The following is a 27,855-nucleotide window of genomic DNA, read 5'->3' as shown; positions in this document are numbered from 1 at the left end:
TGAAAAAAAGTCCTGCTTAGAATTAAGGGCTTTTTTGGTAGGAAGCCTTTGAAACAACGTTCACAGCCCACTTTTAGGCAATGGCTGATGCCATCATTCCTGATTTACTCCTCTGACACCAAGGTCTGGAATTTTAAGCCCTTTAGTAAAAGGATTTGAACTGCTAGGTTCAGCCAGTCATCAGGAGATGGGGGTATCTTTTCAGACCTTCAGTTTCAGGTTAGGAAATAGGAAATAAGATTCTACATTTTCTAGCTTCCTGTCCAAATAATGCTATCTCTGTTTTTCCTCCTTGTACTCAGTTTTGCTGGTTGAGTGAGGATCTAGGAACTGTTCCAAACTTGCCAGAGACCTGCAATGTCAGTTTGATCAAGTATCTAACTGGTACAAGTCTTGCTTCCTTCATCCTAATTCTAAAACACTTCCAGTAGTGCAGTAAATTTTGCTCTCGATTTATCAATACATTCATTTGCAGTTCTTGACTGAAGGCTGGCGTAGCAATCTAGCTGTGAAGTTTTTTTGTTTTCTCCCCCCCCCCTTCAAGTGTGAAGCAGCACAGCTGCCACAAAACCATTAAGTCTGACGGCTAAGTTGCAGGCTGCAATATGACAAGGCAATGGAATGCAGTGGGGCTGTATCATCTGAGAACCACCAGGGCAAGCTGTACTCCACATAGGGCTATTAGAACAAAACAATGTGATGCTTTCTATAACTCACCCTGAAAGGCAGGGCAAGTTGCAATCTGAATATTACATGAACCGAGTCGCTGCCCTCATCTTGGTTTAACACAAAGGTTACATCTGAAATTGTGCATTCAAAGACTTCTCAAATTGACTTTAAATGTTTTTATCTTGTTTTGCCAAGAGGGCACTGTACAAATGCTTTTTAAAACCAAAAAATAAAATCCTTTTTTAAATGGAAACAACGTCAGCCAGAATATTCTGAATATTCCAAAATTTAATTCATTTCAAAAACTGCATGGAAATATCTCATTCAAAAAGTTGCCTTTGAAAATGAGAGGTCAGAATTAACAAATGAGCAAAGAAAACAATTCTGAACAGACAATGAATTTTGGTATGTTTATTAATTGCTTTCAAATGAAGTCATACTATGCATTATTTAGATTCCCCCCCCCCCGCCCTAGCTCCAAGAATCTCTGCACGTTAATTGCTTCACGACAGTCTATAATTCAACAGGTGATGTTTTCTTTGGAGTTCTAGAACATGGAAGGCATTTCAAGATGAGCAGCTGTTTTGGTCTCTTGTGGCAAAAACAGTAACATTTATTATAACCTACGCTTTTGTGGACTCAAATCCACTTCACCAAATACAGGAAGTGAAATTTTAATTTGCAGGTACATAAAGGCGGAAATCGTAAGGTGCAAATTGAATGGCAATGAAATGCAAATATTACAGCCAGTGATAATTAGATCTTAACCAGTAGGTTAGATAAACACACCTTTAATCCTTTTACAGAAGCAGACTGGAGACCAGCGCTGTATTAACAGTTGCAGTGGGGCAGGAAAGAATGAGAAAGAAACAGTCACAGATTGCACAGATATACAGCACTGGTATTGGTAAGCAAAATAACATGGAATGATAAAAACCCTTTGTCCCACAAGTGACGGCATTAAACTGTTTTCATACTACATTCTTTCTTTTTTTTAAAGTCTTTTGAATAGCCCACTCAAGGTCAATCACAAAGTTTCCTGGGAGGTTTCAATGTTTTCCCACTGATTATGAATACTGCCTAAAACCTGAGCTTATCACATTTGCTTAAACTTAAAAGACAGACAGACAGACAGACAGACAGACAGACAGACAGACAGACAGAGATGTCAAACAGGACTCAATAGATGCAGTTGCCAGGTCGCCACATGCAACCTGGAATCTCTTTTTGGTGATGCATATTTGTAGGTGAACATCGCATATGAGGTCCCTCCTCTCACCTTTTGTGTCCAGTGAAGAAAACAGACCCTGGAAGAGTCATAGCTCAGTATTAGAACATCTGCTTTGCGTTTTGAAGGTTCAAACAGCAGCTTCTCCACACAGGGCTGAGACAAGACTCCCTGTCTGAAACTCTGGAAAGCCACTTATAGTAAGGTTAGCAGACATTCCTGTTTCCTGGGGACAGTCCCCGGATTTACAATCAGCCCCCATATAAAATCCATCTATTTAGTAGGAAGTTGAAAAGTGTCCTCGGATTCATTGAAAAATTTTTTGTAACCTTAACTTATAGACAATACTGAGCTAGGTGGACATGTAGCTTCCTATGTTCACACTGGGCAAAGAAATGCTCGACAAATAAATCTTTTGTTTGTCCACAACACCTATGGAACTTGGGGAAAGGGCATTCACTCATGTTGTGTTGTGTTTTGGTACACTCAGAAGACAAATTCTTTCTGCTCTGATTGTCTCTCAGCTTGGTGCAAAGTTGGAGGCAGAACCCTTTCCTTTCCCACAAGTTTTTAATGGATGTCCATGGACAGGGCAAAGGCAGTTTGGAGAGATTACAGATAATGGCTGGAAATCAAAACAAGTCAGATTTACTGTATGTACCCCACCACCACCACCCAGTAACCTGCTTAGGGAAGCTTTTAATGTTTAATAGACTATTGTATTTTAATATTTTGTTGGAAGCCGTCCAGAGTGGCTAGGGAAACCCAGCCAGGTGAGCAGGGTATAAACTACTACTACTGTTGTTGTTGTTGTTATTATTATTATTATTATTAGTATTATTATTATTATTATGCCTAGGATTAACTATACTCAGGAGTTCATCCAAATGAAAACAAAACTGTGTCACAAGTTCACAACAGGTAACTACACTTCCAAATCTATTTGTTAGGAGAACTTGAATAGCGGGATGCATGGATACCTTTGCGGGGGGGGGGGGAGTCATAAATGGGAAGAAAAAAATGCCAGATCATATGACAGTCAACTACACTTGGTCCTGCATCTGCTGATCACAGATGCAGATGTTAACCTGCAGTCAGCTGAGTATGTAATTGCCAAAGTGCACGTTCAAATGCGTGCATACTTTTAATGTGCATTATATAGAGGTCATACACTCTAGGCGGAATTGGCCCCTACTGCAACTTCATTAATTCTAGAGGAGTTGCAGAACATATTAATTTGGCTTGGACCACTTCTACAGATAGATTTCATCATACACACACATACAACAAGGGATAGCAATCTTCTGAATCAGTTGCTCAATGGTCTCCTTGAGGCTGCTGGACTCCCTGTTTAATCAGACATAAAACAAATCGCTTGCAGAGGCAGAGGCGTATAAGCTGGCTTTAATTACAATATTGTAACACCAATTAGAGATCTATCTAATCGAGGACTCAGTACTTCCTACTTGGGTATTACTCCCATGTTGGGATAATTGCTGCTAATTAAGCTTGGAACTAATTAGGCCAAATGATCTCATTTATACCCACAAATATGACTTCCAGGAGTCCACAAGAAAAACAAGGGTGATTCTTGGACTTTTCAACCTTTTGCTTTTTATATGGGACATTGCTTCCGAAAAGCAGTTATTTCCCTCCATAATTCCCATCACTTAGTCCCAAAAGAACCTGATTTATTCTTGAGAAGAAATTGTGCTTCCACGTGCTAGAAACTCGACCGCCAGTTTTAGGTGGGCAGAAATTTCAAGCCTTGCACATATTAAAACGCACAATGATTTAATTTTAAACTGCTCTACAACCTATCATAAAACCAAAATGGCTTTAATTTGCAGAGCACTTAAAAGCCAAGGTTTGGCTTAGTGTGTCATCTAAACTCAGACTTTGCGGTCAAGCTCCTGCCTTGCTAACCACAAGCTGTAGTCAAGACTTGCTTTTAATCCCTATTTCAGTTGCGGAGAGCCTTCAGCCGCCAGATGCTGCTAAACTACAACTCCCATGAGCTCAAGCAAGCGCGGATGATGGGAGTTGTAGTTCAGCAACATCAGGGGGGCCAAAGGCTCCAGACACTTGCTCTAGTGATTCCACACCACATTAGCTTTTGAGGCCTCCCCAATACTCTAGCTAACTCTTGCATAGGACCTTATTTCTTTGCTACAGCTCAGATGGCTCACTCAGTACAGCATGAGACTCAATCTCAAGAGTTGTGAGTTCGCATCCCACATTGGGCAAAAGATACCTGCATTTCAGGGGGTTGGATTAGATAATCCCTCACCGTCCCTTCCAACTCTACAAGTCTATTATTCTATTATGTGCTTTGTTTACCAGCCGGTTTTTAAGCACTGTGATGAGACAAGTAAAAGCCTGCGAGAACCTAGAAGACACCATTCAGGAACTGTACCAAAGGAAAACAAGACACCAGGGCATTTGGTTCAGAAATTCGCTCAGTGTGCTTTAACTTCCCTTATGTTTTTGCCTCCTCCATGACGCTTACAGTAGTAGCTTTTCTCGCACGACATACTTTTTAAAAGGTATCTCCCAACTCTTAACATTGGCTCATTCAGAACGAGTTAATAGGGACCCAACTGCAGAAAGGAAGTCATTCATCTTTTACATAAATCTCTCTTAGTGGAATGTTCTGCATCATAGATGATTTTGTATAATCTTGTCCTGACCAATGTTGCCCAAAATGGAGTTCTCAGTAGCATTCCAGTGATGTCAACACATAAAAAAACATGGTGATTGGCAATTCCCCTCATTCACATCTCAAGGCCACAGACAATAGATTTCACCAAGGTCTGTGGATAAGGACTTGCTTTCATCAGCAAATCATTTTACATTTCTCCTAAATTTTAAAATGCTGTATTCAACAGCTAAAGCTTCTTGCCCATAAATAAACTTTTCCGGAAGCCTACATAAAACTCATTCTGCTACCGGGAGGCTTTTGGCCATGTGTATGATCAGTAGAAATCAAACCAGAAACGAAATGTTTTTAGTTTTACGAGACTCAGCCAACTACAGACCTCCTTATCTTAAAACCACAAACTTGTATCCCTGCCTGTGTTTATACAGCAAGATTGTGTGCTGTCCTCCTGTTTTGGTGCTTCTGGGCTGCCACTCTTTTAAGGTGGGATTCAATCACATACCAGCAAATTCAAGTTGTGTTAGGAAAGTTCATTTGGAACGCTTGTGGAACAAACCCACTTTGCCCACAAAATCAGATTTTTGGCAATAAGGTAAGTGGCAGGAAAATACACTGGGAAAACCAAACATTTGTTTGATGAAGCATCATCTAAGCTCCCTGAAAACAAATCAGAATTCTCAATGAATAACTAGCATTGTCTAATCTCACCACCAATAAATCAGGATGAATCAACAGATCGTCTGGAAGCAATCTTGTTCTAGGCTGAGGCCAAACTTTGCTTTATATTAATGGCCATTTCTTGGAAATATATAATGCTGAACAACAATTCTTACTGTTTAGGAGAAAGGCTTACAATTTCTCAAGTCCCCAACCCTTGAAGAACACTTCATGTCCAAGATACTGTGATACCTGCCAGGGTGGATTTGATTTAAATCACGATTTAAATCACTAGTCAGTAACACCTGATTTAAATCTTTTTCCCTTCTTTTTTACAGAAAGACTCATTCTGGCAGGCATAATCTTAATATTTACAACTAGAGGAAGGTTTCATTTTTGGAATAATAAATTTTTCAGAGTAGTTTTTACAGTTGTATCAAAAATTACTGATTTGATTATACTATTAGAAATACATAGACAGTTAATTATGAAATTATTGTAAGGTTTAATAAGTTAACTGTTTATAGTTAGACAACTTTTCTGATGTACTTTATTGGAAGGAGAAAAACAATCATTTCCTTAGTAACAATTTAAACAATTTATTTAACTAAAGCAATAACATTATAGCATATGTATCCATGTTTGTTAACTGATGTGGTTAAACGTGTTGTTGGTTTTTTTAAAAAAACAGTTTAGACTGAGTTTTAGCACACATGCAAAACTTACAACAAATCCTTATTTCCTGATGAATAGCCTTTGGACTATAATGTAACTTAAATAGAAAACTATCTTTAGGGGGGGGAATTCATCCAAAAGCATTTTATTTTTAAAATCTGATTTAAATAAAAAAAATCTGATTTAAATAAAAAAATCTGATTTTTAAAATTATTTTTAAAAAATCATTGATTTTTATCCACCCTGATACTTGCACATCAAAGACATTTCTAGCTGGCAGCACGAAAGCTTCCTTCATTCTCCTGTGGTCCTACGTGTTCAAGAAAGATCCAACCAAAGAAAGCACTTTTAACAATAGTTTAGATTCACTTCCTTTCCGAGTTCATCGCTACTTACTTAGTGCTACTTATTTTTCTTAAAATTATTCCTTTGTTCATCAGCATGGCACAAGGGGTCGTTAGGAAAACCAGCATGGGCTCCTCTGATTTCACAACCAAGGGTAAGATGGTAGCCTGTGGATTGTCCCTCTTAGACACTCTTTGTCAGGAGATTTCTCTCAAGCAAGAATTAGGGGAAGTACCTCTGAAGACATATCCCAATTCTTTCTGGAGAAATGACTCATTATGGTTCTGTCGAAAAGTCAAGCTCTGCTGATCTTTCAAGATCCGACCTAGAGCTGTGAATCAAGCTTGTACTGGCAAGAATCGTGAAGAGTGCAGTCACTTCTCTGAGTTCAACCTTGATTGAGGCAACCACTGCTGTCGTGTATATATCTCAAACTGCCCTTCCGTGAACACAAGTCAGGGCTCAGGCTGGAACATACCAACTTCCTCTCTCTTCCTCTCTGAGTCTGATTCATGTCTGATAGCAATGGTATAAGGCAGCTTTGTACACAGAGCATCTTCTGAAACTCCAGCAATTATCTGCTTTTTCTTCAGTTATATTACAGAGAGCAAGCATGAAGAAGAGGGAGCGTAGCAATCATGATCAGCCTGAGCTTCAAGCATGCTTTGTACAATGGCGAAAGCATTGCACTGGGCACAATTCACAGGGATGTTCTTGTAGTGCTACTATTTCATCCAATGTGGGATAAATTCTGGTGGTCTGAGACTACTGATTCTCCAAGGTACACAGTCACTCTTGGCCTTGGACCAGCTTAAGCAGGTTGCTTGCAGAGCTCGAATACAGTGGTACCTTGGGTTAATAACTTACCGTATTTTTTGCTCTATAAGACTCACTTTTTCCCTCCTAAAAAGTAAGGGGAAATGTGTGTGCGGCTTATGGAGCGAATGCAGGCTGCACAACTATCCCAGAAGCCAGAACAGCAAGAGGGATTGCTGCTTTCACTGCGCAGCGATCCCTCTTGCTGTTCTGGCTTCAGAGATTCAGAATATTTTTTTTTCTTGTTTTCCTCCTCCAAAAACTAGGTGCATCTTGTGGTCTGGTGCGTTTTATAGAGCAAAAAATACGGTAATTCGTTCTGGAGGTCTGTTCTTAACTTGAAACTGTTCTTAACCTGAGGCACCACTTTAGCTAATGGGGCCTCCTGCTGCTGCGCCGCCACTGCACGATTTCTGTTCTCATCCTGAAGCAAAGTTCTTAACCCGGGGTACTATTTCTGGGTTAGTGGAGTCTATAATCTGAAGCGTCTGTAACCCGAGGTACCACTGTATTTGACATCTTCTATTTGGTACAAGAAGAGAAGGGTTGGAAGGGGTGGGGCATAACAAGCACGAGAAAGAAAGAAGAAAAGGGAAAGTAGCAGAAGGGGAAAGATGGAAATGATGGCAAGCTTGCAGTGTGGGGAGAGGGAGTAAAAAGGGATGCCAGAGGGAGGACAGATGAGAAAACTGTCACACACAGAAGAATGGAGACATGCAAAGAGAGAAAATGGAAAATGACACGAACAGAAGGGAGGGAGGTACACGAGGAAGGGAAACACACAAAAGGCAGAAACAAAGATAAGGATCTCAACAGCAAGGAAAAGAGGCGGAGGAAAAACAAAGTTCTCTTCCAGGAAGGGAGTCACAATGTACACAACCGTTCCATTACACCAGGAATTGCAACCTGTCATCCTTATGAAAAGATGTATTATTAAGTCCCCTAGGCTGGCCTGATTTCACAAACAGTACTTCAGGGAAGCAGTATTTTTAAGGGTGCTGATGGGGAGTGATGTGCAATTTGAGGAGTACACTTCAGGAATTCATGCAGTGTCACAGATGATGCTGCGATGCAACTCTGGGATCATATGATCATTCTGCACTTTGATCCCCAGCATCCTCTGCGACACTTCAAGGAACCTTGAAATGCGTGTCTTGGATCGCTGATCCCATAGCCTCTTGGGGAATCAGGTAAATCTATGGGGACAAATCCCAGGCTAACCCCCTGCCCCATCCAACCAGAGGGAGAAAAAAATAGAGCTTGCACAACTTGCTCAGTGTGACAGTTTGAGAGAAATCAAATCTTCTCATTTCTATTATTAATGACTTGTAATTGCTCTTACAGCTGTAATATAAGTGCATTCTCTGTGTGTCATTTCCATTCACAACAACCCCCATCGCCCCAAAATAAATGGAAATTCTTATTCCCACTTTCAAGATAAGGAATTGATTCAAAGATCGTGATTTGCCCAGGGTCTTTCATAGAGTCCACAGCTGAAGTAGAACTTGAGTTGAAGTCTTCTAGGGCAAAGTCTTAATGGAAAAGCTGTTTTTCATCTGAACTCCCCAGGTTACTCCAAGTTTCAAGGCAAGAATTTATTCATTTTTACAATAAGGATAATGAAATTACTGCAAGGGCCACTTCACCCATGGAGTTTGTTTTTAATTTTATCTATTTAACAAAAATTATATACTGCCTTTTGGTAAAGAGAACCCCTAAACAACAATGCTAAAAACAGGTATGTTTTTTTTAAAAAAAATCAAAATGTAATTAAAATCAAACAAAAAAGTTAAAAACAGACTCAAATGCATGTTAGCTTCTACATGCCCAAATAGTCTTACCAGAACAGAAACATTTTTAGCAGGCACTTAAAAGAATACATTCGTACCTTGGATCCTGAACGCCCTGGAACTTGGACATTTCGGCTCCCGAACATCGCAAACCCAGAAGTGATTGTTCCAGTTTGTGAATGTTCTTTTGGAACCCAAACATCTGACGGGCTTCTGATTGGCTGCAGGAGCTTCCTGCAGCCAATCAGAAGCCACGATTTGGTTTTCGAAGGTTTTGGAAATCAAACAGACTTCCAGAACGGATTCTGTTCAACTTCCAAGGTACAGCAAAGGCACTTCCTTGTTATCAACAGGCAAGAAGTTCTAAAGTGTTGGTGCTCCTGAGCTAAAATATCAATCGGAAGAGATATAGTCTTTGTTTGCTTATTTAACTAAATTTATAAAACATTTTACAGGTACAAATAACATATAATGGATTAATAGGACCATGTATATTATACACGAACACCTACCAGGAAACGGTGGGAAGCCACAGATCATCAACAACTGAATCGCCACTTAATGTGTAAAAGTGATCCCAAGAGCTCCAGAAACAATTCTGCATCTTTAGAAATACCTCTAAGGCTATAATCATTTGCACACTTAACTGGGAGCAAGCCCCACTGAACACTATAGAGCTTACTTCTGATCACCAGGCACAAACATTTACAAGAGAAATATGCTCTTGTTCCTCTCTGCCAGTTTATAACCTGTTCTCCAAGAAGTTTGCTTTGTAAGTGTCTTAAGAGTCACAAACCTGAGGCCTGCTGTGGCTATGTTCTGGTAGAATCTTGGGAGACTTAATTTTAAAATGGGGTTTGGGGGGTACTGGATTGTTTTTGAATTGATTTTTATTATGTATTTTGTGCTTTTATATTGTGATTTTAATTTTGTAACTGCCTTGAGACCTGCAGGTATAGTGCAGTATATAAATTTAAACAACAACACCACATGGGAAGTGGAGGAGGGGCTAGATAAGATCCTACCGTATTTTTCGCCCTATAGGACGCACCGTCCCATAAGGCGCACCTAGTTTTTTTGGGGGGAAATAAAGGAAAAAAATTATTTCCCCCCCAGGCGCTGGGTTGGGGAAGCCCGAGCTTCCCCCGACCCCAGCCCCCAAACAGGCAGCTCTCTGCAAGCCGTGGGAGCCCAGTGCTGGCTCCCGCTGCTGGCGGAGAGGTCCGCGAAGCCTGGACGCGCTGAGCTCAGCGCGCGCAGGCTTCAGCATGCAGGCACCTCTCCGCCAGCAGCGGGAGCGCTCCCGCTGCTAGCGGAGAGGTCCGCGAAGCCTGGACGCGCTGAGCTCAGCGCGCGCAGGCTTCAGCATGCAGGCACCCCTCCGCCAGCAGCGGGAGCGCTCCTGCTGTTTGCGGAGAGGTCCGCGATGCCTGCATTCGCCCCATAGGACGCACCCAGATTTCCCCTTCATTTTTGGAGGGGAAAAAGTGCGTCCTATAGGGCGAAAAATACGGTAATTCAGGCATAGGCAAACTCCGGCCCTCCAGATGTTTGGGACTACAATTCCCATCATCCCAAGCTAACAGGACCAGTGGTCAGGGATGATGGGGAATTCTAGTCCCAAACACCTGGAGAGCTGCAGTTTGCCTATGCCTGTCCTAATTCCTCTGCAACCAGTGGTGGGAGGAGGGTTGGGGGAGAATGGCACATTTAAGTCAAAGCCAGGGAAGACATTTGCCCATTTAAAGGAGCAGGCTTTCATAGCCAACGTACGCATGTCTGGTGCCATTTACAGAACATATTTATATCGTTTAAAAGTGGTGGATCTTTCTTTGTCTCCTGTTAAAATGTGTACATTATAGAAGATCATAATAACAATTATAAGCCACTAAGCCATATATATAGGTAAAGGTAAAGGGACCCCTGACCATTAGGTCCAGTCACGAACGACTCTGGGGTTGCAGCGCTCATCTCGCTTTATTGGCCGAGGGAGCCGGCGTACAGCTTCTGGGTCATGTGGCCAGCATGACAGACCTCCCCAAAAAGAGGTCTGACTTTTCTCCCTCCTTTAACTGTCCCCACTGAGAACAAACTGAGAGCCATTGCTGTGGTCTAGTCAGCTTCAGGACTGATACTCCAGGGTTTGTGCTCAATGCTACATTCATCTATAAGTACATTTGCATTCCATTCAGGATTTTCAAAAGCATCATAATCTCTGGAAGTCAGGGGCTTTCAGAATCTTCCTTCTGCTCATTGCATTTAATGTCATTTAATTGCATTTAATGTCAGAGTAGCACTGAGTCCCCGTATCTTTCATTTCTGAAATAATCGCCAATCCACACTCCACCTCCCCTCCCCAATCAAAATGCACCAGGACAAAGAGCACAAATCCTTAAGAAATATTTAGCGGATTTCTTCCTTCAAAATCTGACTGACCGTAGGCAACACATCTGAATAAATTTTCCTTTGAAAGAGACAGATTGGCAACATGCGCACAGCTCCCCCAGTAATCACTCAGTGCATCAAACCACAGGAATTAGGTGAAATCTTACGTCGGCTTCACCTACACCAACAGTGTTTCACCTCACTAGCAAAGGATAGCCTAGATGTTCCTTGCACATGAGTGACGAAAGTCTGGCTGCCATAAACTGTTGTCGATAGCAAGGTGTGTGTTTTGTTTGTTTATTCCCAAGGAGGCATGTTTATCATGGCTGTCAGGGATTATAAAAATATTTCCATGCCTTGAGACAGCTTGATATTGTAGCATGCAACTAAACGTGTGGGTAAATGTGCAGGTGGAACACTGAAATAAACAAGAAATCTTCCATAAGAAGCTTAAGTTATGATCCCCATGGATGGCAGCAGAATAAAGCTAAGGGTAGGAAGGGGAACACAAAGCGTTGGGAGGGGAAGCGGCATCAGGCAAAACACTAGGGAAGCTTGTTGTGTACATAGTTTTCCGTCCAATGTGCTCAGGAATGCACGCAATGCCATGTGATCATGCAATAGGAGTGAGCAACAGACCCTTTGGTGCAATCAGAAGGCTGAACCAAAATCCTGAATAGATATAGATGATATAGATACAGATGTATATAAAGGTACATTTCTAGCCCTCAAGATTGCAGCTGAAATCATAATACCAAAAATAGTGAAGGACCTAGAGATATATATAGCTGCTTTAAAAGGCACCCACATAAATTTGCTTTTTCTTCCAGCTGCTTGGGTTTTCCCCCAGTAGTCACGATTCCTACATTTACAGAGCAAGATTTTTACAGGGTCTGACTCAGATTATTCTCTCTTTTTTTAAAAAAACAAAAAACCATACATTTCAAATGGAGGATACTGTATCTTACTAGGTCTTATGTTAATTGGAAGAAACAATGGCTGCTGTTATGAGAGACAATGTGGGCGGACAGATATAATTAGACTGTGAACTGGTTCAAGCCATCCTACCTTTGCAACAAACTCATTGTGTGTACTTAGGTCTTTCAGCATCCTCCCATGTGTAAACTGGAGAAAATGGTGAATGAGAAGTTGCGAGCACAGGGGGAATTATAAGGCACTTTGCAAATTAGAGGGTCTGTTCTTATGGCAATTTTACCTGGGAGTTATGTGATGAGGTCATCATGGGTTGATTTACCATCACCACCCCAGGGGTTTCTGTAGCACTTCCCAACCTTAGGAATGTCAAAAATGCATTCCCAAGAGTGTTGTTCACAACAACTTGGAAAACTTTAATGAATTGGATTGATACACATAAGGCCAGCCTGAGAACAGTGGTCACTTAAGCAAGAAATATTTTGAGGGGTGTCCACAATGCAGAATGCAAGCTGGGAGATGAACCCAAAGACTCTCTGTAGCACTTGTGGCGATTCTGGGGTGCCCTTGGTGGACTTTGGGACGGACCCACTCAAGGCAGCAAAATGTCTTGAGAAGAAACTCACCTAGGTGTCAAAAGACCTGTGGCTTAAGTTCCCAATGATAAAGCAGAGAAAAAGATGTCAGCTTAAGGCAATGGTGGTCAATTTATGTTACTGAATGAAAAAAGGATCAATAAGAAACAGTGATAACTGGATCTGAGGGTGAAGTCAAGACACTTCGATGTCCTCTTGGGGAACTTAATTTGTGGCAGGGTTGCCAGAGTTTAGCCCTATAACCTGTTCTCAGCGGAGTCTGGAAGAATATGAGTTACTACTGCTGAAGAAGTAGCTCTGAATGTGTACAGAGTGCGTTTCCATCAAGACTAAGTGAACCCACATACAGGATTTAAAAACAGCACTTTCCAAGGCTTCTCTTTTTAGATATGATAGTGGCTCCAACGAGGTTGCATTCACACAGGGTTTTGTTCTGTTTCCCCAGCATTTCCTTAATTTCCGTATTATATTTGAGCTTTCACACAACATAAACGCCACTTCTGGAAACCTAGTGGAATACAGTGGAAGTTTAGTGCTCATTTCCATGTTAATTGGTTCCAGAAATAATCTGCTTGCAACACCATTAAACCAGAAAATCGTGGGAGTAAATGATGAAATTTGGGGTGGGATACTGGCATACAGTTGTTTCCTGCTGTTTTTATGGTTGACTCACGAGGGAACGACATTCATTGTGCCACACTGTGTGAATGAACTTTAATGCGACATGCCAGTATATCAGTAAAAAAAGCCACAGTTCCATAATGCAACAGGTACTGCAGTGTGAAAGGAATGCTAGGAAACAAGACAGAAGCACTAGCATTATAATCAGGAAAAGTAACAGAATATATCCCATGTCGGAATGCACCCAAAATGAGGTTAAATAATAATTGTCTCTCTGAGACAGAATTTTTTTTTAGTAAGTGGCAAATAATACTACTGAAAATAAATAATCATTAGGGATAATTTATGGTGTTACATTTATATCCCACCTTTCTGCCATCGTGGACCCCAAGGCGGCCAACAAGTGCCTCCCAAGTGGTCTCTCATCCAGACACTATCCCAGCTCATAGCTGCTTAGGCTTCAATTCAGCAAGGCAGCGGCTTCTTGTGTCTTCAGGCCATACACTGGGACCACAGGTAGTTTCAACAGCTAGAAGAGGCTTCCCACTGTCAGGTCACCAAGTGCAAATCCACACCATACATTCAGTGCACATTTTAAAGCACATGGCTTCCTTTCGAGAACCCTGAGAAATGTGGTTTGTGCTGGGAATTGTAGCTCAATGGAAGGGAAACTACATTTCACAGGATACTTTGGGGGAAGCCAGCCGCATTGGATGTTCTTTATATGCATGGTATGGATCTGCCCCATCAAAAGCTGGAATCGAGGCTTTTAAAGTCTCTGAAGCTGTGGATCTTCCCTGCTAGCACTGGCTAAAACTGCTACTTCTTTGTTTTTCCCCCATAGGGGCTGAAAGGTATGTACAGTATCTCTCTATGTATCTCTCTCTATGTATCTCTCTCTCTCTCTCTCTCTCTCTCTCTCTCTCTCTCTCTCTCTGTGTGTGTGTGTGTGTGTGTGTTTAATTGCTTTTGGCTGAAGCTTTCCGTGGCTGTTTAGCCTGACTGTTGGATTTTGTTGGGCTTGTTTTTGTTTTTATTTCTTCATACTTGTTTGTAAACTACTTTGAACAATTGGAAAAGTAGTATACAAGTATTTTAATAAAATGAGGCAATAAATACAAGTTTGAAAAGGAGGAGGAACTGAACAAGGAGGCAAGATGTGTCGCCCTTGAGATGCTTTTCGGGGGGGGGGAATAGTAACCACAGAGCAGGTGGGATTTTGGGTTTTTTCGCTAAATATCGTTCTTTACTTCTCAGCATTTAGCACAAGAGAAGCCAATTTTTAACAAGATGGTTACACAGGGGAATAATGTGTCTTAAAGGGTGTGATGTTAACATGTTTCCCGAAACACATTATCTAACATGCACTTGAATGTTTGGAGACAGTCTACTGCACGTTAGCAAATACACTGCAAAAACAATAACACTCTTTGCTATGTGTCAACCCCTTGTGTAGATGTGCCCTTAGAGACTAAATGTTGCTACCACCTGAGTGTTGCTAAGAGGCAAATACAAAATGAGATCAGCAGCCTTCAGCCAGACAGCAGAAATCTATGGTGCAACTGGCCCTAGTAGCAATGCTGTGTTAGCAGCAGCAGGGGAAAAAGGGGGGGGGGGGAGAGAAGGGGGTGGCATCCAGGAATGAACAACGAAAGAATCACACACTCTGAGAGAGAGCTACAGCAAACACATATCTGTGAACAAGTGTTCTCCGATATAGCCTATAAATCTGCCCGTAGATTGGTTCCATTAGAAAAAGCTTAATCCACTGCAGCCTCCGTTCTGCCTTTCGCAGTTTAGTGACAATCTATGATTAATACAAGGTTCATATTCGCCCCCCCCAAAAAAAACCCCATCACCATATTTATTTAAATTTTCACGAGATATAACCTGTGAAAATCAGGAGCCTGAACCTTCCACCGTTCTCTTTAAATTGTGGCAGAATGATAACTCATCAGGGATAGGTCTTCCTATCTGTCAATTTCAAGACTTCTAAAATAATCTTCAGCTGTTTATACTCCAAATGTGGAACCTGATTCTATGCATGTTTACCCGGAAGTGAAATTCTCTTGTTCAGCAGGGTCTGCTTCCAAGTATGAATAGGATTTCAGCCTTAATATCACAAAGAATAAGGCACACAAATTACCCACTCGGTAGTGAGAGAAAATACCTAATCCTCTTCCATCTTTTCTCATAGAATGTTGTGTCACTAACTCAGTGGAACTTGTGTGTAAAGCCAAAGCAAGTAACTTGGCTGTAACCAGAACCCAGTTGTGTGATTTAAAGGCTAACCTGCTGCGCCACAGTTTACATCATTTCTATCTTATAGCTCCCACTACAGCATATTTGCATTTTGACCATCTGCTTCTTCCCGCACTCCACTATTAAACATGCTTTCTGTGCCTGTGCAGGTTGAGTCCTTTGGGAGCTAATGGATTGTCCTTAGGGATGCACAGGTGCGATTTAGTTGTTACTTATCCTCTGAGGTCCTGGCTTCCCTCCTTAAAAAAACAATTTAAAACTGCCAAACTTTGCTTCTGTGCACTGCAATTGTGGCTGCTTTTTTTACTAAGCCTCTTTCACATCTCCCTCGTTTGTTTAAGTCACTTTTGTAAAACACCTACTGTATTCATCTTTCAGAGGCTAACAATTAAGACTTCACTTGGAAAACTGTGCAGAAAATTAACATTTAACAAGCCAACATGTATCAACAAACAAGGGTGTGGGATCAATCACTATTGAACTGCTCCCCTTCCAAATATCCCAAGTTAGACTATTAAAGAAAGGGTAGTCAATATTAGGAATCAATCTGCCTTTTTTTTTTTTAAGCTGAATTCAAAGTCAAGGTGCTAAAATGTCCGTAATGTTGGACTTAGACTAGGGGAATGCTAGTTCAGGCACTAACTGACCTTTGGGACATCACCCTATCTTACTCTGCCTACCTGTCCTGCAGGATTGTTGTGAGAGTAAAATGAGAAAACCCCATACATGAGTTCATTGAAGAACAGTCAGTGTAAAAATGCAATAGATAAGTACCAGAGAGACACAACTGCAACGCTGCCTGAAGCAAAACTGGTCTCCACTGAGTTCTGTACCCATGTAAAATTGTGCATAAGACCTTTATGAATATAATTTTTAAACAGTCACGTAACTGAGGGCTTTTAGCTAGTTAAAACTCTTACTGAGGCTTCAATACATTAATTTGATGTGCGCATATTTCTGAGCCCATAACATCAGAACTGGTTGCCTAAGCAATTTATTATTATTATTATTTTATTTTAGTGAACAGGGCCATTGGTTCCTACCAAACCCTAGGACTCTGGTGCTCCTTAAAAGTTGCATGGCTAACGGACTCTGAAGGAGCATTTCTGCGTACATGTGCTCAAGGCACCACTTCCATATGATGCTATGAGCCCCAAACTTTGCATCACATAATTATTCTTCAAATGATTAATCAAGGTCTGAACTAATACCAAAAACTGAGTAGGCAACCTCAGCATGAACTTATTGGAACTCCAGAATTTGCCCATGAAAGTGAGCATGGAGCTCTCATTAACTTAATTATTCATTAATTTATTACTTGTTAAATTTGTATACCACCCTTCATCCATAGATCTCAGGGCGCCACTCTCCTCTGACACCGTGCTGGGGAACTGGTTCTGTAGTGATACAGGGAAGAGGAATGGCGAACCCACACGAAACCATTTCCTACAGTCCTCTGGCTTTACCCTGGGCTGACCAGATCCTGATCAAACATTAGTTCAGTTGGTTTTGTTTGCATCAGAGATGCTTAATAACTGCTGCAGATGTTTTAGCATACATTGAGAGTATGTATAACGGGTGGGTTTATTTACTTGTGAGGGGTTTTGGGTTTATTCATTTCACAAATTTGTTTCGCGAAAAAGGGGAAGCCCTCGTCCACTTACACACATGATATTTTGTGCTACTCTATGCCTTTCATAGTGCTAAAACTATTGTGAAATTTAGGCACATTTAATTAATAGGTCAATCAACTAATCAACCTCTATCAATTTAAACTATTCCCTAAAATTGGGTTGAAGCCCTAATAAAAAATGCATACCAGTTCCATCAGCTATCTGGGTTTCTTCTCTTGTCCACTGGCCTGCAGACAAATCCCTTGCCACAGAAGCTATTCATCCACAACTCTCTTTTCCTTCTAAGGCTGACAACTAAGAGAGCTACATGGCAGCACCAGTGAGATTGGGGGCAGGGGTAGGTTTTGTCCAGTGTTAACTGCTTATACATAGTACACAGGCTTAGTAAAGGGTTGCTGTTGTTAATTTTAAACAAAGCAGACCAGACTGCTTGAAAACTATGCAACTTCCATACTTAATTTTTTGAGTTTGTCATTTTCCCTGGTCTGTTAATGATTTCTCATTTCCCCAGTAAATACCAGGAAGAAAGAACATAAGAGCCCTGGTGGATCAGGCTAAATAGACATCTAGTCCTGGTCTCACAGTGCCCAACCTGTGGGAAGCCGCAAGAAACTGGTGAAAGCTTATAGTTATGAGTCACCTGTTCAAAACCAGTTCCCACCCACCCCAGGAAATTGCCAATTCTGGTGGCGAATGAATGACCTCATGAACATGTAGTGTTCTAAAAAAGGGGGGGGAGGCAAGCGGCCCACCTCAAGCGTGGGGGAGAAGCAAAAATATCAACTGAACCAGCATTCAATTTGCCAGTTTGCACACTTGGCATTTAAGTTGTGAAGTCAGGAAGAAACCAAGCTCATCCCACACCTGAAGGATGCATTGCAAGCTCTATTTTTATAATACATTGTCTTCAACCTTACATCTATGTTAACATACTGAGAACACATATTTGCTGTGTCTACGCACAACATTTGTGGTGGTCTGTGCAAATGTTTGCTGTCCAGCATCCTTGCCCCCGTAACTCTGGAGGGACTGCCTTGTAGAGGAAGATGCCGCTGCCTTGCATGATGTGCAAATACTGTGGATGTACATGAAGCAATAGCTGCTGACCACAAATTTAAGAGCCCTGCAACATTAGACAACTGAGTAATGCTTCATAAACAAACAACACACATGACAAATATATTTATCACTCGGATAACAGGATTCGTCTACGTCTTGAAGTAACAGAAGTCGAACAAAAAGAAGGAAAGAGTTAATCCTGGTTTGATGACAGATTTGCCTCAGGCTACATCTCAAATACTGGCTTCCAGGACCTCTCTGCTCAGTCCACTAGAACATACTGTCTCTCTAGCATGCCCGGTGAAGCAGAAAACAAGAACACTTGTGTTAGCTGAGATGCATATGTACATCTGGCCACACTGTGTGCAGCAAAAGAATTATAATAAAAAAATGAACACCTTCCCTGTTCAGGGTGTATGTTTATGCGTATGAGTGCTCATAAGCAAGGAATGTCTAGAGTCAATGGGAAACAAGCAAGAGAACTTGTGGCCTATCCATTTTTGATAAGTTTTGTGGCTTATGAATATTCTAAGCAGGGTAACCATGTTTGTGGCTTGAGTGTCTGCTAGACAGGAACTATGTTGGTGGAGAAAGCTAGTAAAGCAAATACCAACAACCTTGCTGTCTGTTAACTCTAGCCTGCCCAATATCCTGCCTAGGAAAATGAGGCCTGCCAGAGGAGTTCTTGAGAACCACTTGGCAAGTGACCACCGATATGATTCATGCAAGCTTAACGAAAATTAAATACCCAGTTTAGCCTCTCTCTTTCCTTCCAGTCACAATAGAGCAGAAGCTGTCAAATGGCAGGCGCATCTAGATGCCCCTCCGCTTTCTTTCCAGGGTGGTGGTTGCACCTTAATGCATAAGTGGTACAAAAGGAGTACTTGTTTGTGGCCTTGAGTCAGGCTTGCAAATTAGTGGATTTTTTTGGCATTTAAAAAACAAATATCTAATTAGATCAACACAGCTCTCAAAGAGGAAAATGGTACAAAAACCTGCACGGGTATTTCCTTTTGTCCCAAGTCTGCCACTTGTAAGAAGAGACAGCAATAGCAACCTGTTGGCCTTTCTAAAAATGAACTCTCGCCCTTCATATAGTGCCAGTTTTTGACCTTGCTAGCCCCGATTTGCTGCTCAGTGTTTCTTGCAGAGCTGGAGGGCCCGTCACCCCATTTTTCTTTTCCTCTTAACGCTCCTTGGCAGCGTTTATTCTCCGTCTGCTACCAAGGGGCCAATTAGTGCTTCACTGTTGTTGAGCTTTGTGATTTACCTAATAGGAACTAGATTGGAATTAAATAGGGCACCAAACAGCCATGAGCAGGTATCAGCATTATGGGCTGCATTCAAACAGGTGGGGATCCTTGATGCGAAGCAGTAAGCGCAAAGAACAACAACAGTGTGATAGGTCTTTCATGCCAAAAAGCTTTTCAATGAAACAAAACACATACTGGACATGCTTAACTATGCTACAAAACTTTAAAAAAATAAAGCAATGCTGGAAGCAGAGGCTCTCACAACAATGAAATCAGTCCCTGATCAACATAATACACGTTACTCTGGACCCAATGTGATGACATGCCTATTTAGTAAGAACATGGGAAGATGAAGACGGTGTCTCCAAGTGAGACAGAAATAGGAAAGACCAGCACCTGTGTGGAGTATATCATAAAAGGGACGCAGGTGGCGCTGTGATCTAAACCACTGAGCCTTTTGGGCTTGCCTATCAGAAGGTCGGCAGTTCGAATCTGCATGAAGGCGTGAACTCCCATTGCTTTGTCCCAGCTTCTGCCAACCTAGCAGTTCGAAAGCATACCAGTGCAAGTAAATAAATAGGTACTGCTGTAGCGGGAAGATAAACGACGTTTCCGTTTGCTCTGGCTTCCATCAGTGTCCTGTTGCACCACAAGCAGTTTAGTCATGTTGGCAGCATGACCAGTAAAGCTGTCTGTGGACAAACGCCAGCTCCCTTGGCCTGAAGCAAGATGAGCACCGCACCCCATAATCGCCTTTGACTGGACTTAACTATCCAGGGGTCCTTTACGTTTACCATGTAATGAAGTTATACAACTGGGGTGCATCTAGGCTGTCTAGCAACTCCTAGCACTCCTCAAATCATTGTCTTTCTGCTGTAATCCACATGCCAAACTGCAATTGACTTTCTGCACTTCAGGGGTTGCAACGCTGCATACATCCCACTGTTCCGTTTACACTACTTGCAAGATCCAGCCACGTTAATGGTGGGGAAGAGACAATAATTGCCAGCACAGGATTTTAGAAATCAATTATTTAATTTATGTTAAAATGCTTAAAAATAAAAAGGATGCTTTTGCAAAGCACCTTGGTGGCATTTTAAAAGGAAGGCTAAAAAGTATTAAATGAATTAGGATGGGGAGCCCCAACCCCAAAGTGTTAAAATAGTACCAATTGGAAAAGCAGCATGGGTTTTCAAATCAATTTCTAAACCTACACTAAAACCCTTTTTAAAAACTATATAAACACTATTGTGCAAATATTTCAATTATCTTTTAAAATATATATTAAAATTATGCATTTTAGCATAACTCAGACGTTTAATTAAAGCAAACTTAACTCACTGACCCCCCCAAAAATGTAAACAATGAAGTTATGCTGTAGTAGATGCACGGTGAGAGGTTCACTCATCCATCACTGCACACATAAAAGCCACACCTCTTTTAAAATGTGAGCGAGCAGTGTTAAAAATAACCCATACCTGTGGTCCTTATGGGGATGGCCTATAGAGAGGGTAGGGTTATAAGGGTAACTAGCCCCTGTCCTATCTTCTTGCTTTGTGGCCTTCTTCTATCTGATGGGGGAAGGCAGACTTGTAGAACACCATGGCACCTTTTCTATAGTGACAGAGAAATGAAGACGTAGAGCCCTACCCTCCAATCCCTGACCAGAGCCAACTGCCCTCCCCAGCCTCTGAGATGCTGCTCCTTGCCTCCCCCTGCATATTCAGGTTCACAAATACAAGATGGGTGACACCTGGCTTGAGAGCAGTACATGTGAAAAGGATCTAGGAGTCTTGGTTGACCACAAACTTGACATGAGCCAACAGTGTGACGCGGCAGCTAAAAAAGCCAATGCAATTCTGGGCTGCATCAATAGGAGTATAGCATCTAGATCAAGGGAAGTTATAGTGCCACTGTATTCTGCTCTGGTCAGACCTCACCTGGAGTACTGTGTCCAGTTCTGGGCACCACAGTTCAAGAAGGACACTGACAAACTGGAACGTGTCCAGAGGAGGGCAACCAAAATGGTCAAAGGCCTGGAAATGATGCCTTATGAGGAACGGCTAAGGGAGCTGGGCATGTTTAGCCTGGAGAAGAGGAGGTTAAGGGGTGATATGATAGCCGTGTTCAAATATATAAAAGGATGTCACATAGAGGAGGGAGAAAGGTTGTTTTCTGCTGCTCCAGAGAAGCGGACACGGAGCAATGGATCCAAACTACAAGAAAGAAGATTCCACCTAAACATTAGGAAGAACATCCTGATAGTAAGAGCTGTTCGACAGTGGAATTTGCTGCCAAGGAGTGTGGTGGAGTCTCCTTCTTTGGAGTCTTTAAGCAGAGGCTTGACAACCATATGTCAGGAATGCTCTGATGGTGTTTCCTGCTTGGCAGGGGGTTGAACTCGATGGCCCTCGTGGTCTCTTCCAACTCTGTGATTCTATGATTCCTCCTTGCCACCCCCCATGAACTCCTTGCTATGGGCATTACTTCAGAAGGTCAACAGCAGTGGCATAGCAAGGTCAGGTGGTACCCGGTACAAAAAATCTCTTGTCACACCCTCCCCCCATTGAAATTATTTTTTAAAAAGGAAAAATAAAATAATTACAGTTGTAAGTGTTATTTTCCGGTTTATTTACTTAACATTGTGAGCATAAGCACTTAAAAACCTTTCTTTCGCGATGGGAATTTCTTATTTTAAAAACACATATTTTTGCCATTTTGTCACCCCCTTCAGTGGTGATGCCCAGGGCGGCCCGCACCCACCACACCTCCCTTCCTACGCCACTGGTCACCAGCACACTTCTAGTAAATCAAATGATGAAATTCTGCACCGCATACCACATTCAAGTTTTACACAACAATTCCAGGGAACACACAAAACTCAGATGGTAACACGCAAGAAGAGACATTCTAATCTCATGTTCTGTTATGAGGTACAGAAGATGTGTTTCTGCACCTCGTAAAGGAATACATCTGACATTTTTGTAAAGTATTCGGCATTTGTATTTATTGTATTAACCATTAGAACAGGGTAGAATTTTATGCCTCCTTTGTGCTGCCGTAAATGCCTATTAGACATGGAAAGGAAATAAGCTCGCCTGGCATTAATACAGGTATTATATATTTATGGCATACATATGTTTTGCCTCATGGAAGAAGCGTGCTTTATGTAGACAGAAACTCTTTGCCACTTATGCATTTTCTTATTGTGCGACTGCTCATTCTGATATGCATCTGTGAACATTTATAACCATGTATGAAATAAACCAACAAATTTAGTCTTAATATCAATATAAGAAAGTGTACAGATTGACCAGTGGTAGATGCCCAATTCTGCACAATACACAAATGTAATGAGCAATACCACATTGTTAAGATAAGACTTAGAGCTTCAGGATGCCTCCTTCAGGATGCTTCCTTCACCACCAAAACCTCACTAAAACTTCAATCCTCACTCACTTATAATCCTTCCTACAAGGCCTATCTACATAATTCTCATAATTTTATAAATATATCTACCTCCCTTTTCACAAACAAACAGCAATGCTCAGTTGTATCCCTCTCATTTTCAACAACAACCAAGAGCTCCTCTTTCATGTCAAAATGTACCTTGCAGAAAGAGATTTCATGGATCATTCTGAACCTCAGTTTTGGAGTCGCCCTTTCACCTTATCTGCATATTTGCATTATTTCTCTCCCCCTTCATACTACCTCGATCCAACTATACACATTTTCGCACTCATAATTTCACCCATACATCTGCACATATGCAATAACACTTTCGCAGTATGTGAATATGTAGCACGCACATACACACACAAAAGACATGTAGAATTTTCACCTATAGTGGTGCGCATAGATGTAACCACTCTCCCAATATTTGTTTGGGTAAAGTGTCATGTGCAAAGCAGCCCTGCATTAAGAAAAAACTGTGCCCTTCCTCTCTTTTTCTCTCTTGAGCCTGTCCCGCACCCAATGGTCTCAAAACTTGGGTTCCTTCTCTTATCCTGACTTACTACACTTTGATCTTCCTTCCTCCTATTTACTCCTATAACTGCATTGTACGTTGTGAGCTACACCTAACATTAAAGATACTATCTCACCCAAATAAAGTTTGGGTGTGGAAGAAGTGCTGGAGTGAGTGTGTGTAGACGGATGGGACTAGTCACTAGACAGAATTCATGCTTTGCACTTTGCAGAGGCAGAAGAGAGCCTCCATTTTCCTTGTTAGACTGAGGAGGGTCTCAGGCCAATTTTGTCTCCCTCCCCCTTTCTCCCATCCTGCTCAGTCTTTTAACGCACATGGTAATCTCCTACAGGCCCGGGCTGGGAAAGCATTAGACCTCTTTCTCCCTCTTTTCCTCACCCTCCTCAACCCGCTCCTGTATGGTTCCAGTTGCATTGGGGGGCATTGGGGAGGGGGAAGTATTTGTGCCAGTCAAGACTTCTACAGATTTCTAGATTCTTGCTATTTGTCCAAAAGTAATGCACTCCAGACTTATGGTGTGTGATAAAAGCTATGAGACCTCAGAGAATCCAGTTTCAGTTAAAATCCCATCAATATTTTAAACATAATGGGAATCCACAGGAACGAAGAGCAACGTTATTATTTTTAAGGAGCAGCAATAGCGAAACAGCTCTTCTCTCCCTTTTTGAGCACTGCCTCAACAGCAGTTAAGGTTATCCCCTCCAAAAGCAGCAGCAGCAGTGAGCAAGCAGCCCCCTTGCATTGTTGCCCCTCACACTCGGCCAGCTATTTGCTGAATGATAAACAGCACCGTTCTCTACATAAAATGTTGTTTACTCTCTCAAATCCATAAGAGATGTTGCCCTAAAAAAACGCAAGCTTTATTGCAAACCGTCTAGATTTGGACGTGTCCGCTAGACTCAGAACAACACAAGATTCTTGATATAACAATGACAAAAGATTCATGGTCTCATTCTTCCTGGCATCCAGCTTTTTTAAAGGGGGGACCAAAAGAACACAACATATGTACAATTAGAGAGGCGGGTGAAAAACCCCGATTCCTCCTCCCACCTCATTCTCAGTATCAATCGCCCAGTAAATCTTGCAAAAAAGACACAACAGAACACGACAAGGAGCCAACAGGTGGGGGTGGGGGGGGCGAGTTAAAACATTTTCATAAAAGAAAAGAAAAGCTTTTGTGTTCATTTGCAAACGGCCGTGCTTCTTTCCTTCGCCTCTTTGTAAATCGAAGGGGCTCAAGCTTTTTGAGACGCGATTAAAATGACAAATACATAAAAACAGCGCTAAGTTTGACCTTCTCATTAACCCTTGTGGCCAACGAGAACAATTTTAACGCCACAATGAAACAATTCCCTTGGGTGGGTTAGATGGGTGTGCATCTTTCCTTTTCTTACTACGGGGGGGGGGGGGGGCTTAGGCGCATGGCAGGAAGGCGGAGATCGCCGCCGCCACCCCTAGTGGGAAAAGTTTCGTGATGCCCCTTCCTTCCCTGCCCCACTCCAGTCTGAGCCCTGCGACCTCGATGCATCTTTCGCTCAGCAGTAGCGGCGGCGGCAGCCCCAAAGCTGGGCTGGGTCTTGTGCAAAGGCGCGTCCCCCCTCCGCCCCCCAGCCAAGAGGGCTGTTGCTCGCCAGGCAAGCGGCTGCGGCGGCTGCTTTTAGCCGGGCCAGCAGCGGCAGCCCTTGCGCTCTCCGAAGCTGTGAATGAAGGAGGTGGGAGAGCTTGGAGCTCCGAGGCCGCCAGCCAGGAGCCTGCTGCTCCGCGCGCGCCCCCCTCCGCTTGCCCAGCAGCGGCAGCCGCCCCCCTTCTCTTCGCGGGGCGAGGAAGGAGACGGAAAGCGGCGGCGGGGGGGGCGGGAGAGAAGAGAAGCGCAACTGCAACCAAATAACAGCGCCTACCAGGAGCCACCTCCAATACATGCATGCATAGGGAGAGCGGGAGAGAGAGGAGCACGCATTCCTGGGCTCGCTCTCCCCGGAGCGCCTGCGAGGCGACCAGCCGCCTGCCACTCACTGGCCCCCAACCCGGCGAGGCAGCTCCGGCAATGCGTGGTCCCCCTCCTCCTTGCCAAGCACGGAGCGCTCCAGGCTGGGGAGCAAACAAGCTCCTCTCGGGCTCGTGTTGCTGCTGCTTGTGGTGCCACACAGAAGGGGAAGGGAATGTAGCCTCTCTCTTACCTGTTTTTCTTTCTCTCTCTGTCTCTTTTTTTCCCCCTCTCCCTCTCTCTCTCTCCCTCTCTCTTTTCTCTTTTTTAAATTGTGTGTTATGAGGAGAATTTCTGGAGAATCATTTTCCGCCAAGGCGAAAAAAGAAAAAAAGGGGGGGTGGAAAGTGAAAGGAAACAAAAAAACAAAAACAAGACCCGAGCCCCTTTCCTTGCAAGCCCCCCGGCCTCCTGGTACCAAGACACGAGGACAACATCAAAGCAACTTGGGGGGAACACTTGAGGGGCCTATTGTCTGCTCCGGGCGGCTCTGTTTTTCCTTCGGCCTCCCCCCTCTCGCTGCCGGGAGACTTGGTACGGCCCAGGCATTCATGCCAAGTAGCTTTCACACATGGAAGCTTGTCTCAAGCAATTGCTGACAAGCCACAAACAAGACATTCTCCCTCCCTTCTCCCTCCCCCTCCCTCCCCCTCCTCCTTTCTTCAGAATGCAAACTAAAACTCCAGTGACAGGCAGGCGGGTTTGGCTTAGCCCCCCCACTCCTCCCTCTACACACACATACACAGACGCAGAGCTCAGCTCACTGCTGTACTGGTGGAGTTAAGAGACAGGGAAAAAAGCCCAGGCTGAGTTGGGGGCAGGGAAAGAGCTGTCTGCTGTGTCCCAGTAAAATGGCAGAGAGAGAGAGAAGCTGTGCACACAACATTGCAAAGCATTTGCCTTCTTCGGGTGCAAGGGGGGGGGGTCAAAGAAGGAACAACTGGGGCGGGGAGAAGGCAGGCGAATCAAACTCTTTTGCATCGTATTTTGGGCATGGGGGTGGGTGAAATTCGCCTTGCAACCTCAGTCAGATGAGATCGATCTCCCTCTCCTTCTCCCTCCACACACACACAATAGATAAATAACAGGGTGTTTTACATAATCCATTCTGGGTTTCATTATTTCACTTTCTCCCCAGCCTTCCTCACATCCACCCATTTCTCCAGCGCACTGCCAGGGCACAACGTGTTCTACATCCCACAGGGCTGACCTTCTTTCCGTGTCCTCACAACAACCCTGTGAGATGTGGGTGAACGGTTGTTGTGCAACCTTGTGGAGTGACTTCCACAAAGCCGCCCAATGAACTTCAGGGAGGAGGTCAAACCCGAGCCAGAGGCTCTCTCACAGATTGATCCTGATGCTGCCCATTGTGCAATAGTAACACTTAAAAAAAAACACCACACACACTCCCGAGGGTAACACAGCATTGTTCCAAGGAAAGGGAGTCAGCCGTCCAAGGAGGTTGCTCAAGGTCATGTAGTGTACTTGTTGCAAACTGGAGCTAAAGCTCATATCCGTTAACCGTCCGTTTTGGGTATGTTAGGTAGATGAGCTGGTGTGGTGCAATGGTTAGAATGCCAGGCTAGGACCTGGGAGACCAGGGTTCAAATCCCTACTCAGCCATGAAGTTCACTGGGTGACCTTGGGTGAAGTCATGATGCTCACTGGGTGACTGTCTCTCAGCCTAACCACAGGGCTGTGGTAAGGATAAAATGGCAGCAGGAACCATGTGCCCTATTTCTGAGTTCCTTGAGGGTGGGATAAAAGAGTAATGGAATTAATGAAGGGCTTGGGAGGTAGTAGATTCTGCTTAAAATACTGCGCTTCTGACATTGAGTCCAGTGGAGCTTAAAAAAGAATAGTGAAAAAGACCAGCATGCTCGTGTGATAAAGAAGTGTGAAAAATTGTTAGACTCACATAGGTAACAGTCAACCACCCCCACCCCCAAAAAAGCAACTACTTGCATCAACATATACAGTAACTGATGCAATAAACATGTTTTTTCAGATTTGTTAGGGTCCCCAGGCTGGGAAGCCTTGCGGTGCAACAATCTTGCTAGAAAGCTAAGCAGGTGTAGATCTCTTTCAGGGCTTGAATGGGAGACAAAAGTACCCTACATGTGCCACAGATCGTTGACATGATAATTAGCTAATAAAAAGGGAGTCCCACTAAGTTCAATGAGATGCTTTAGGACTGAACTATACCTGATCATGGGACGCGGGTGGCGCTGTGGGTAAAAGCCTCAGCGCCTAGGGCTTGCCGATCGAAAGGTCGGCGGTTCGAATCCCCGCGGCGGGGTG

General features: G+C 43.0%; 2 protein-coding genes across 3 annotated transcripts in view; one reads left to right on the top strand and one right to left on the bottom strand.

Annotated features, from left to right (window-relative positions):
- The window catches only part of PDZK1 (PDZ domain containing 1), a 191,053-nt gene extending 184,871 nt beyond the window's left edge, over positions 1–6,182 (top strand). Inside the window, exon 11 of the transcript XR_014510824.1 lies at positions 6,169–6,182. The gene's annotated coding sequence lies outside the window, so the exon portion shown is untranslated. The remainder of the gene's footprint in view (positions 1–6,168) is intronic.
- BCL9 (BCL9 transcription coactivator) overlaps positions 1–25,968 on the bottom strand; it is a 97,274-nt gene extending 71,306 nt beyond the window's left edge. Inside the window, exon 1 of one of the 2 annotated variants that reach the window (XM_083439209.1) lies at positions 25,748–25,968. The gene's annotated coding sequence lies outside the window, so the exon portion shown is untranslated. The remainder of the gene's footprint in view (positions 1–25,747) is intronic. The other variant, XM_083439212.1, reaches the window with a different exon arrangement.
- Positions 25,969–27,855: the final 1,887 nt, after the last annotated feature.

Source organism: Podarcis tiliguerta (assembly GCF_965153285.1).
Source record: "Podarcis tiliguerta genome assembly, chromosome: 4".
Classification (NCBI taxonomy): domain Eukaryota; kingdom Metazoa; phylum Chordata; class Lepidosauria; order Squamata; family Lacertidae; genus Podarcis; species Podarcis tiliguerta.
The sequence above is the reverse complement of the archived record's forward strand: the minus strand, read 5'-3'. Positions and strand labels throughout refer to the sequence as shown.